The following is a 14,069-nucleotide window of genomic DNA, read 5'->3' as shown; positions in this document are numbered from 1 at the left end:
AGTGAAATAATGAGTCTCAACCAAATGTAAATAAAAACCGTAAAGAGCCGTCTCCTCTGCATCAGCCGCTAAGCAACTTAAAATCAAACTGACTATATTGTTTTTCTGTCTATACTATGTACACATTGTGGTAGTCTGTGTTAGAAGGATTACGGTACCTGGTAATGCCGGAATATCATTGGTGGAGAATTTACTTGTTCCCATTGGTTAAGCTTGTATGTTAGCTCCGCCCTGCGTGGCGGGGCATAAGAACCCGTGCCACCCCAGCAGCTTCCTTCTGTACCTGCGCTGCTGGGGAAAACATCGAGCGTATTAAAGCCTTCAATTGTCTCCAATCTCGCTTCTGGAGTTATTGATCGTGCATCAATTTAATAAGCTAGTTTTAAAGGATGGAGCTCCGAATCAAGCTGGAGTGTCTGCAACTCAGCCCCCACGCGGCAAACTCAGCGGCAACCTTCAAGCACTGGCTGGCGTGCTCCAACGGATATCACGGGACGTCCGAAAAAACACCCACGGGAGAACAGAAACTACAAGTTCTGCACTCGAGGGTGAGCCCCGAAATCTATACCCTCATCGAGGATGTGGACGATTTCGAAGCAGCAATGGAGCTGCTGAAAGGGCATTATATTCGCCCTGTAAACCAGGTCTACGCCCGACATCTACTAGCGACGAGGAGACAAATCCCTGGGTAATCACTAGAAGAATTCTACCGTGCACTCCTGGTGTTGGGGAGAAACTGCAGCTGCCCGCAGGTTTCGGCGAGCGACCACACAGAACTTCTTATCCGGGACGCTTTCGTTGCAGGTATGCTGTCCTCCCAAATCCGCCAGCGATTGCTGGAGAAAGAGACACTAGGCCTCAAGGAGGCAAGGGCCCTTGCCGGCTCCCTGGACGTGGCCTCCCGAAACGCCCGCACTTACGGCCCCGACCACGCGGCAGCCCCCTTGGCAGCGTGGAACCCCTGCGCGGCCGACCCCGAGGCATCTCCCATCCCCCCACAAGCTTGTGCTGCAAGACGGCCTGGCAACCCCGGGTTGCCTGGCTGCTATTTTGCGGGCAAGCCAAGCACCCCCGACAGCACTGTCCGGCCCGTTCATCCATCTGCAAAGGATGCGGCAAAAAGGGCCACTTTGTGGCGGTATGCCAGGCCCAGGCGGTGGCTGCGGTCTCCGGAGGCGAATACGGACCGCCACCACAACCCTCGCCACGGTCCCCGTGCGACCAGCGGGCGCCGCCATCTTCCTCCTCCAGGGCCACGTGTGGCCTCCGGGCGCCGCCATCTTGCCCCACGGATGCCGCGTGCGAGGGATGGGCGCCGCCATTTTGTGCACCCCCAGCCATGTGCGACCAATGGGCGCCGCCATCTTGGATGGACTCCCAGGACCCCAGTTCGGCTGACCACACACCGCCCGAAGAGAACTTCCAACTGCTGCCACGAGTAGCCTCGGTGACCCTGGTCCAGTCTTGGCCCCGAACACTCTCGACTGCTACGACGACAGTGCTTAACAATGGGCATGAAACATCCTGCCTAATCGACTCTGGGAGCACGGAGAGCTTCATACACCCCGACACGGTAAGACGCTGTACTCTCCCCGTCCACCCCGTTAATCAAAAAATCTCCCTGGCCTCCGGATCTCACTCAGTAGAGATCAAAGGGTTTTGTGTAGCTAACCTCACGGTCCAGGGAAGGGAGTTCAAAAACTACCGACTCTACGTCCTTCCCCACCTCTGCGCGGCCACACTCCTTGGGTTGGATTTCCAGTGCAACCTCCAAAGTCTAACTTTCAAATTCGGCGGCCCGATACCCCCCCCCCCCCCCCCACTGTCTGCAGCCTCGCGACCCTGAAGGTTGATTCACCTTCCCTGTTTGCGAACCTCACCCCGGATTGCAAACCCATCTCCACCAGGAGCAGACGGTACAGTGCCCAGGACCGGATCTTTATTAGGTCAGAAGTCTAACGGTTACTGAGGGAAGGTTTCATTGAGGCTAGCAACAGCCCAAGTAGTGGTTGTAAAGACCGGGGAGAAGCATAGGATGGTCATCGACTACACTCAGACCTTCAACAGGTTTACGCAGCTTGACGCGTACCCCCTCCCCCACATATCCGACCTGGTCAACAGGATCACGCAATACAAGGTATTTTCCACGGTGGATCTTAAGTCCGCCTCCCACCAGCTCCCCATCCGCACTAGTGACTGCAAATACACTGCCTTCGAGCAGATGGGCGGCTCTACCACTTCTTAAGGGTTCCCTTCAGTGTTACTAATGGGGTCTCGTTCTTCCAACGAGAGATGGACCGAATGGTTGACCAGTATGGCTTACGGGCCACATTCCCGTACCTCGATAATGTCACCTCTGTGGCTACGATCAGCAGGACCACGACACCAACCTCCGAAGATTCCTCCAGACAGCAAAAATCCTTAACCTCACATATAACAAGGATAAATGTGTGTTTAGCACCGACTGCCTAACCATCCTCGGCTTCGTAGTGCTTAATGGAGTTATAGGCCCCCACCCTGAAAGCATGCACCCCCTTATGGAGTTCCCCCTCCCGCACTGCTCCAAGGCCCTGAAGTGCTGCCTAGGATTTTTTTTCCGACTATGCCCAGTGGATCCCCAACTATGCGGACAAGGCCCGTCCACTGATCCAATCCACGTTTTTTCCCCTGTCAATAGAGGCCCGCCAGGCCTTCAGCCGCATCAAAGCAGACATTGCAAAGGCCACGATGCACGCCATCGAAGAGTCCCTCCCCTTCCAGGTCGAGAGCGACGCGTCCGACATAGCTCTGGCGGCCACCCTCAACCAAACGGGCAGACCCGTGGCCTTCTTCTCCCGAACCCTCCACGCCTCCAAAATCTACCATTCCTCAGTCGAAAAGGAGGCACAGGCCATAGTGGAAGCTGTGCGACATTGGAGGCCGTCAGGAGATTCACTCTCCTCACTGACCAACGGTCGGTTGCTTTCATGTTCGATAATGCACAGCGGGGCAAGATAAAAAACGACAAGATCTTACGGTGCAGGATCGAACTCTCCACCTACAACTATGAGATCTTGTATCATCCCGGGAAGCTAAACGAGCCTCCGGATGCCCTATCCCGCGGCACATGTGCCAACGCACAAGCGGACCGCCTCCGAACCCTCCACGGGGACCTCTGCCACCCGGGGGTCACTCGATTTTTCCACTTCATCAAGACCCGCAACCTGCCCTACTCCATCGAGGAGGTCAGGACAGCCACCAGGAATTGCCAAATCTGCGCAGAGTGCAAGCCGCACTTCTACAGGCCAGAGAAAGCGCACCTGATAAAGGCTTCCCATCCCTTTGAACGCCTCAGTATGGACTTCAAAGGGCCCCTCCCCTCCACCGACCGCAACACGTACTTCCTTAACGTGATTGACGAGTACTCCCGGTTCCCATTCGCCATCCCCTGCCCCGACATGACCACAACCACCGTCATAAAAGCCCTCCATAGTATCTTTACGCTGTTCGGTTTCCCCGCCTACATACGCAGTGATAGGGGGTCCTCCTTTATGAGCGACGAACTGCGTCAATTCCTGCTCAGCAAGGGCATTGCCTCGAGCAGTACGACCAGTTACAACCCCCGGGGAAACAGATAGGTAGAGAGGGAGAACGGAACGGTCTGGAAGACCGTCCTACTGGCCCTGCGGTCCAGGAATCTCCCAGTCTCCCGATGGCAGGAAGTCCTCCCGGATGCCCTCCACTCCATCCGGTCACTGCTCTGTACCACAACCAACCAAACACCTCACGAACATCTCCTTGTCTTCCCCAGGAAGTCCTCCTCTGGGACCTCGCTCCCGACCTAGCTGGCAGTTCCTGGACCCATCCTGCTCTGAAAACACGTGCGTCACACAAATCAGACCCATTGGTAGAAAAGAGTCCATCTCCTCCACGCTAACCCTCAGTACGCCTACGTGGCGTACCCCGACGGCCGACAAGATACGGTCTCCCTACGGGACCTGGCACCCGCTGGATCCCCACACACACCCCCGCCACCAGCCCCACCCTCCCTCTCACCGGCGCACCCCACAGCCGCCCCTTCCCAGGTGGATCGGTCCTTCCACTGGCCCCGTCTAGGCCCTCCCGCCCACAGGCGCACCCCACAGCCGCACCCTTCCCAGGTCAGTCGGTTCTTCCACCGGCCCCGTCTAGGGGTGATGAAGCTGCCACAGAAGCCGAAGCCATGCTTCCGGAGTCACAGATGCTCAAACCTCCACCGGCATCACCACCAAAGCTACGACGATCGCAGAGGACGACCAGGGCCCCCGATCGACTACTTGCTTCATTTTGAAATGTACATTACTGTTGTAATTAGTTAAAATGTAATAAGGCAAAACGCTGTACGGAGGTATTACGGTACCTTCATAACTGTAACTTCTACCACTTTTACCACGTAGTAATACAAAGCTACCCCCTCCGCCGGACTATTTTAACAGGGGGTGAATGTGGTAGTCTGTGTTAGAAGGATTACGGTACCTGGTAATGCCGGAATACCATTGGTAGAGAATGTTCTTGTTCCCATTGGTTAAGCTTGTATGTTAGCTCCGCCCTGCAAGGCGGGGTATCAGAGCCGGTGCCGACCCAGCAGCTTCCTTCTGTACCTGCGCTGCTGGGGGAAACATCTCGCGTATTAAAGCCTTCAATTGTCTCCAATCTCGTTTCTGGAGTTATTGATCGTGCATCACACATAAATGTGAAAAACAATGGTTTCAGGAGCTCTGGTCAGTGATAAGCCGGGACCTGTGTTAATAACAATTTTCTGGCGTGGTTTTATGTTAATCATTGAGTGGACAGTTTTTTTCAGAATCACATTTTGTACAGGACTGGGGTAAGTCTTCAACCTTCAATACCCAAATAGCATCCAATTTCTATACTGAGCTCCATGCTGCTAACCAAACAGATTGCACACTTCCCTCAAGATGCACACAAAATGTACAATTATTTGCAATAAAGATATCAATGCAAATGCATCTTATTTTGTTCAATGTAATTATAGCTCATTTAAATACAAACTGATATGTGCACATTCCAGATTATGCAAGAATTTGGGCAGGTTGATGTTTAATCGGTGGCAATATCCATCCGTGGACCGGTAAAGGCTTCAATAATTAATTTTTAAAATGCAGTTTAAATGCAATACAACCCAATCATAATTCAACTCACTTATAATTTAATTTTGTGATTTATTTGGAGATAATTGGATTTGAGAGCGAACATTCTCACATTCTTAAAAGGTCACTCATTTAATTGCCGGAGCTTAGATGTGTACGAGGTACGAAGACATGATGGTTTACAGTATTGAAAGATATAACGGGGGGTGATCCTCCAGTTCAGAAACTTAAGTGCTGATGTCGGGATTTCTATGACAACTAAATTGCCGCCGGTCCCGGAGTAATTCAGGATCCGTTAATGGGCTGGCACTGGCGCCACGCGGAACACGATCGATTGCAATGAAAAACGGTGTGCGATTCGCCGGATTCGGGAATGCCACTCAAGGGGCTGACAAGCTACAGCCACATATCAGCACTCCACCAAGGTCTGGGGCACTCTGTTTGGGCGGTGGACGAGGCACAGGGCAGGGCTGCCCTGTCACAGGCAGCTATATACCAAGACCACCTGGACATTGTAGCGGTGCTCCAGGGCTTGGCCCAATCACAATGGGTTTTGGCTGCGTGCATCGACGGCATTGCCCAGGTGCTGGCTGACCTGAGCCAGTCCCAGAAGGAGGTGGCACAGTCCCTGTACTCCATGGCCGCGAGCATTGAGACCCTGGTCGAGATGAGAGGGGACCTCCAGGACTGGGCCAGGTGGCAGGCGAGCACCAGGGCTTCACTTCAGTCACAACCCCCCATCCCACGAAGACACCTGGAGGCCATTGGGCACCCCGAGGGAGGAGAGGATGATGAGGCCCATGTAGGTGACCCCCGCCGGGGAGGTGCCGGAACTACGCAGTGCCTCAGACCCCACCCCTCCTCTCCCTGGCGCATCTGGTGGGCAGTGGTCTGAACAGGGTGGCACCACGTCACCTGGGACACCCGAGCACCTGCCGGACACATCCAGGCGCGGCCGCTCCGGAGGACGGCCGCCAAAGGGGAGCCAGGTCACAGGACGGGAATCGCAGCAGGCCGCCTCCACCTCTGGCTGGCGATCCACCGAGGTGGATGATTAGGGTCCCTGAGGCCAGAAAGGTAGACATCAGTTAAATTGGCACAGGTGCAGCATGCAAGATGGCGTTAGGGGCTAGGGTACAAATCATTATAGGGGTCGGTGGTGGTGCAGGGAGGGTGGTCATGGGAGGGGACGATCAGCTGGAGAGGGGGTTGGTGTGGGGATGCGATGAGATGTTCCTGCGATTAGAGTGTCCGTGCCCGCCGGCCCTGGGGCACTGGTTGTACGGCCTCCGGTGACTGCCCGGGCCCCATGCCCTGCCCATCCTGCCCAGCTCTCACATCCTCCCCATTGGACGAGGCCTAATGTTCATCCTGTTCCTTAGCACGTCAGCCCTCTGCTGCGCGATGTTGTGGAGGACACAGCAGGCCATCACGATGTGGGAGACCCTTCTAGCTCTGTGCTGGATGGCGCCACCAGGCAGCTGAACTGCAACTTCAGGATGCCAAAGCACCACTCAATCGTGCCCCTGGTCATGGCATGGACGTCGTTGCAGCGGGTCTCCGTGTCGATCTGCAGCCTCCGGATATGCATCATCAGCGGATATCCTCTGTTACCCAGGGGCCCACCCCTCACTGGGGGGGTGCGCTTTGGAAGGTGTCAGGAACCGGTGAGTGTGCCAGGCTGAAGGCGTTGTGCACAGTGCCCGGGTACCGGGCGCAGACGTGCATGATGTGTAGCTCATGGTCCCACACAATGTTGCTCGCCAACATTGAGGGCATTTAAAAGTTTATTGGATAAACATATGGATGATAATGGCATAGTGTAGGTTAGATGGCTTTTGTTTCGGTGCAACATCGTGGGCCGAAGGGCCTGTACTGCGCTGTATTGTTCTATGTTCTATGTTCACCAGCTGCACGGTCATGGAGTGGAGCCACTTTTGGTTTGTGAAGACCGGCCTGTCATGGGCTGGTGCCCGTGTGGGACATGTATCCTGCCAATCACCCCCTGGGCCTGTGGCACCCCGGCGATGGCAGTGACACCCGTTGTCTGGGCATCCTGGTGGGCTCGGTCCACATTGAAGTTGATATATTGTGCTGAGCGGGCATACAGGGCCTTTGTGATGGTGCGGAAGCTCCTGTGCACCGAGGTCTGTGAGATCCCAGATAGGTCCCCACTCACTGCCTGGAAGGACCTTGTGGCAAAAAGGCTGAGGGCAACTGTCACCTTGGCGGCCACGGGGAGTGGGTGTCCTCCCCCATACCCCGTGGTGCCAGATATGCCATGATCCAGCAGATGTGTCGCTCTGTCCCCTTGCTCAACCGGAGTCTTCGGCGGCCTGGCTGGTCCAGCAGGTCCTCGAATGACAGGCGCTGCCGGTACACACGAGGCCTGATGTGGCGCCTCCTTCCCGCCTCCTCAGGCCGAGTCTCTGGGAACATGTCCTACCTCCTCTCTCTCCTCAGCAGCTACGGCCCCTCTTTCCCGATGTTTAAAACCACAAGTGAACCTCGCCATCGGAAATTCCTCCTGGCGGAGGCGAAGCATCGCGGAGACCCCGGAGACTACCGGCTCAGACCGGTCAATGATATGCCAACGGTGTTTACTATATGTGCGCAGGAGAATGCATTGACACCACTGTTTGGGTACCGGAGCCATGGCAGTCCATCGGGCGTCCGGCACCGGCCACAGTTTTTTGGCTCAAGTGCAATTCTCCGCCCAAGCGCGTTTCGCGATTCCAGCTGGACTGGGCAGACAATTCCGCCCCATTTTCTTTGAAAGACAAGCAAGATCAAGATGTAGTCATTCACTGCTTGAAGGGAGGAATTGTCATTGGGTACACTGACCCTATTAAAACTCGATTCTATTGAAACTGGTGGTTAGGGTGTCCCTCAGTGAATGATGAACTTAGCAGAACACAAGTTGGGCGAATCTGACGGTGAGGGAGCCAGTATTGTCAAGATTCACGTGGAGCTCATTTATGGCACTAAGTGCCCCTGAATACAGGCTGGAATCTCGCCAACGCCAAACATCCCGCCAAACGCACCCAAAAGCGGACTTTAACTTTTGCCGGCTGAATTGCGGCCAATGTCTACCACAGGCCCACTTTCACTGGCCTGTATAGGCATTGGGTTTCCGACAGCTCCACACGAGCGTCAGGCTTAAGCAGCTTTTGGGATGGTCATGATGCAAGAGCAAAGCGATGACGGATTCACAAGAAGGTCAAAGGCAGAGAAATAGAGAATGCAGCGGGTTGTAAATACACTGATGTAATCTCACTTTAGCAAAGCTGATTCTGAGTTAGGCATGTTGTTGGCTGTGGTCATTGAGGATCCTCATCGAGACTCCAGTCTGGAATATAAAGGACACAGTTAACGTCTATGGTTTTCCATGTGCAATGGTAATGTAATCCTCATTTGCTCATCTTACGAAACGCCAAATAAATACTTCAAGAGCTGGCATGATCAGTCAGATAGAACCTTTGTGCCAATGGATTTCTTTAAAATAATTTCTCACTGTGCGTCCAATTATTTGAGATAACAAGACATCTTTTTCACTGAGTCGAGTTCTGCTAAGTTCTTTGTTCAATGAGGGACACCCTAACCATCAGTTTCAATAGAATCTAAAATTGAGGGGGGGGTTTCAGAATATGGTAATTACTGCTAATTAAATACAACTTTGGTTTTGCTTTGTAAAGAACGATCCAATCTAGACCTTGGAAGGCATCCAATTTCATAAAGCTTTTGCCCAGTCTCTTTAGCGTGAATTAATGCTAATAGGCAGTTTGCCACCTACTTAATGGTCTGACTGAACACTTTAGTGGCACTGGAGCATTGAGACAGCACTGCACAATTTTAAATGTCTACCTTTGTAAAAAATGCCCTTGTTACGGTACAAATTATTCACACAGGAGCACGTTTTTTAAAAATCAGTTTTAATGTAAATTAGGCTGTTCGCTATCGGCCAATACTTGTATTTCACAATAATACCCTGAGGAGTGAAACCTTTTTTATAAATGTTTTTTTATTGGGTTTTTGAACAAAGTATATTTACTGTTATGTACACAGAATTATATATATATATAGAAGAGAAGGGCACACCCAAACATACCCCCAAAAAAGTAATAATAAAAAATAAAATAAAAAATAAAAGAATAACTGGTAGGGTGTTGTGCACCAGCTCAACAGCAGCTACGCTGTACAACTGGCAAAATTATTCACAACACAAGTAGGCGACTATTTGTGTGTGTGTGTGTGTGGGGGGGGGGGGGGGGGGGGGGGGGTGGAGGGGGGGTGCAGACTGGGGAGGTAAATATACATTTGGGTGCCGGAGAAACAATTACAGTGGGCAATACTCGAATGGGTTTGGTGTTGGTGTTGTCACTTGCTTCTCCCGGATGGATCTTGCTGCCGTTGTCGTCTCGCGCTCACCTCCGCTTCAGCCGTTCCTCCCGCCTTTCGCCTGGATTCTCCTTGTTCTCTGTTCCTGGAGATGCCAAGTTTGTTATTGTATCCCGTGCCCTCCTTCCGGTTGTCATTTCCCTGCCTCCCCCCCCACCTCCCTGGTTCTCCTCTTTTGTTCTCTGTCCCTTCCCTCTCCCCCCTCCCCCCCCCCTCGTCTGCCCCCTCCCCCCCTCCTGTGGTACGCCTTTCTTTACTCTCAGGTTTAGCTCCCCGTCCCCCCCCCCCCTCCCGGTCTATCTCTTCTTCTCATGCTTTGGCTACTCTCCCCTGATTCTTGGCTACCTGGCTATTCTTCTGCTTGTTCGTTTGTTGGCCACAAACAGGTCCCGGAACAATTGGGTGAATGGCTCCCACATTCTGTGGAAGACATCGTCTGACCCTCGGATGGCAAATTTGATTTTCTCCATTTGGAGAGATTCCGAGAGGTCGGACAGCCAGTCCGCAGCTTTGGGTGGTGCTGCTGACCGCCAGCCAGTCTGCAGCTTTGGGTGGTGCTGCTGACCGCCAGCCGAACAGGATTCTACGGCGGGCGATCAGGGAGGCAAAGGCAAGGGCATCCGCCCTCCTCCCCAGGAATAGATCTGGCTGGTCTGATACCCCAAAGACCGCAACTTTCGAGCATGGCTCCACCCTCACCCCCAGCACCTTGGACATTGCCTCGAAGAAGGCTGTCCAGTACCCCACAAGTCTGGAGCTAGACCAGAACATGTGGGCGTGGTTTGAGGAGTATAAACCTGAAATAAAAACAGAAAATGCTGGCAATGTTCAGCGGGTCAGTGGATATACAGACAGATTTAACGTTTCAGGTTGATGACTTTTCAGCAGAACTGGAAAACGTTTGAGATACGATGAGTTTTAAGAAAGTAAAGCAAAGAAATACAAACAGATAAATAGAACAAAAGTGGAGGACAGTGATAGCGTGGAAGGTGCGAATGATTAAATAGCGATTGAGGTCAGCGCAATGGCTTTCAAAAGTAAAATAACAAGAGTTTGGATGAGCTGTTGACATGTTATGTTGCGTTGTTGCCACACGAGACAACGTTGGCACCCTGATCAGCAATGTCTCTGTTTTAAAATTCTCGGCCTTGTTTTAAAACCTACCCATTGCCCTGCCTCCCACTCTATTCCTGTAACCTCCTCCAGCCCTGCAACCCTCTGAGATCAATGCCCTCCAATTCGGGCATCTTGTACACATGGATTTTCATTGCTCCACAGCTGCCTCATCCCGAGGATTTCATCACTAAATATCTCTGCCTCTCGACCTTTCTCCTCGCTCTGCTTAAAAGCAGGCTCTTGCTCGCGTGTCTTAATATCTCCTTACGTTGCTCGGTGTCAAATTCTGTTTCATTGGGTAAGATTTTAAGAATGGTGAATGATTTGCGCTTGCTGTCCTGAGAGTTGGTGCCTTATGCACAGGGCCGACCTTTGAACTCCCAATGCTATTTAGCGCTCACCTGAGCGTTGATCGGCAGGGGGTGGGACGTCTGTCCGCTGTTGGAAGGAAGTCCCACCCACGAGAGCTGTCTGCCAATCGGATTGGTCAACAGCTCTTCAACCCGGCCATGCACAGCGCTGCAGTGGCCAGAGGCGGCACTGCAGTACTCTGTCTGGAACTAAGTCACGGGAGCTTTGAAAAGATAAGTCCTGGGGTCCTCGGGGTGGGAGGGTAAGGGCTACCGGGGTGAGGGTCGGGAGAGGGAGGCTATTGGGGGGGTAGGCCAGGTTGTGGTGGGGGGGGGGGGGGTGATCTCAGAACTCCAACATCCTGGATGCGAGGTCACCTCAACTTTAGAGAGTACCCACCTTCCCACCGAGATGGGGTAAGGTTTATCTGTCACTTCCCCACCCTGCTCACACCCAAACCCGCCAGCCTAGAAATTGAGGCTTTGCGGGATAAGGCCCTTAATCGGTGAATAGGTGGGTCTGATGAATGGAGAATTTCAGAAGTATTGTATGATTGGTGCAGTAAGGGGATAAAAAGTTGGGTTAATGTGTGTATGACTGCTGTTGTAGTATTCTTTTTAAAATCCTGGTTTGCAAGACAGGTAGGCTTTTTTGAGCCAGAGGTGCAATTAAAGCATCATAAAAGTTTGGGCAAATGGACTTGTATTTATATTAAGAGGGTTACCTGCAGAGTAGTTAATTGGAGACATTGTGTTCTGTTTAATGAGGTGATGTAGTTAATGGGAGGAGCAATGGTTGCAGCAGTCAGATATTAAGGGTTTTTTTTAAACATAGAATTTACAGTGCAGAAGGAGGCCATTCGGCCCATCGAGTCTGCACCAGCTCTTGGAAAGAGCACCCTACCCAAGTCCACACCTCCAACCTATCCCCATAACCCAGTAACCCCACCCAGCACCAAGGGCAATTTTGGACACTAAGGGCAATTTAGCATGGCCAATCCACATAACCTGCACATCTTTGGACTGTGGGAGGAAACCGGAGCACCCGGAGGAAACCCACGCAGGCACAGGGAGAACGTGCAAACTCCGCACAGACAGTGACCCAGTGGGGAATCGAACCTGGGACCCTGGAGCTGTGAAGCAATTGTGCTAACCACCTTGCTACCGTGCTGCCCTTAAGTTTCTATCAGGGTTTTAGTTTTTGTCAGGAAGTGAGCCGCGAAGGTTTCTGAAGAAATACAGCCAGAGATTCCGCATTATTCTGACAAGGGATCAGGCCTTTAAAGCAGTTTCAAAAGATATCGCTTTCCCAAAATGGGGTTTTCAAGACATCTCTCTACAGTAAGTATTGCTGAGTGTTAACTGTATTTAAAAATGGATTGGGATCTTAGATGGTTCTGTTGTTTGAGTGGGAATAAAGATAGCAGTTAAGGGTTATTGCGTCACTGTGTTGATTAACATTGTTTAAGGGGTAATTGTGAGCTATTTTTCATGTTCAATGTTAAAGATATTTCCAAACTGTGTTAGTAATAAAGTTTGCTTAAATTTACCATATGCCTATTTTGCATGAAAACTGTTTCCTCTGTGCTGTTTGTCTGTTTGTGTGTGTGTGTATAGAGAGCGTGGGGATAGTTAGAAAGAATGGCTTAGGAAGCTTATTAGATAGTCATTTGTATTTTTTGTGCCTATTTAACTATGATACTGTACAAAGTAAAAGTTTAGCTGTGCTTAAAAGTTATGAAAGCTGGTGACTGCAGTTTATTGGGGCTTAGTCAAGGACTTGGGTATTTTAAGTAATGTCTAATTTCTCTTGTGTTGCGACTCCGGGTCAAGTGGGGTCGGAATTGATCGCCCTCTAGCCCAGGGAGTCGCGCCATTTGCAACAGAACATTTGGTGTTAAACTCCAATTATGTCCCAGTCTGGCTGGTATGCACAACAGGACAGCACCAAGATGACATGCAAGGATTTGCTACAACCTTTATTCTTGAATAAATCATCCAAAGAGATGTTGGAACAAATTAATCTGTCTCAAGAAACAGCCAAGGCATTTAAGTCAGTCGCAAACATCCTTTTTAAATTGTATGCTTATTTGATTGTTTTGTTTGAGTTTGAGATATACATTTCCAACGTCCTCTGTCATAATTTATCTTCAAAGGATTTTCAATGTGGATCTTGGCCTATGTTGCTCCACGTTGACAATTGTCCACAAGCCATAAGGGCATTCCAAAGATTTTATGGTATATTTAGCAGAAAACCATCAAAACAGATTAATTAGGAAAATTGTTTCAGATCTAATTTTATATTCAGGCTGAATTGATCTTCTGATTTCTAAAACTTAGGGAGGAACACTTAATTATCCAATAATTAAGTGGGCAGCAGGGTAGCACAGTGGTTAACACAGTTGCTTCACAGCTCCAGGGTTCCAGGTTCGAATCCCGCCTTGGGTCACTGTCTGTGCGGAGTCTGCACGTTCTCCCCGTGTCTGCGTGGGTTTCCTCCGGGTGCTCCAGTTTCCTCCCACAGTCCAAAGATGTGCAGATTAGGTGGATTGGTCATGATAAGTTGCCCTTAGTGTCCAAAAAGGTTGGGTGGGGTTCCTGGGTTTTGGGGATAGGGTGGTGGGCTTAAGTCTGGTGCTCGTTCCAAAGAGCTGGTGCAGACTGGATGGGCCGAATGGCCTCCTTCTGCACTGTAAATTCTATGATTCTATGATTCTAATCTTGGCTGTTTAGTGTAGCACTTAGGATTTGGGTTTATTGTCACGTATACCGAGGTACGGTGAAAAATATTGTTCTGCGTACAGTCCAGACAGATCGTTCCAGACACGAAGAAACTTAGGACATATGTTAGATACACAATGTAAATACATAGACACAGACATCGGTGAAGCATACAGGAGTGTAGTACTATTCAGTAGAGAGATGTGTGAAGAGATCGGAACAGTCCATAAGAGGATCATTCAGGAGTCTGGTAACAGCGGGGAAGAAGCTGTTTTTGAACCTGTTTAGTGCGTGTTCTCAGACATTTGTAACTCCTGCCGGTGGAAGAAGTTGGAAAATAGATTAGCCCAGGTGG

The sequence above is a fragment of the Scyliorhinus torazame genome, chromosome 17 (assembly GCF_047496885.1).
Source record: "Scyliorhinus torazame isolate Kashiwa2021f chromosome 17, sScyTor2.1, whole genome shotgun sequence".
NCBI classification, from domain to species: domain Eukaryota; kingdom Metazoa; phylum Chordata; class Chondrichthyes; order Carcharhiniformes; family Scyliorhinidae; genus Scyliorhinus; species Scyliorhinus torazame.
The sequence above is the reverse complement of the archived record's forward strand: the minus strand, read 5'-3'. Positions refer to the sequence as shown.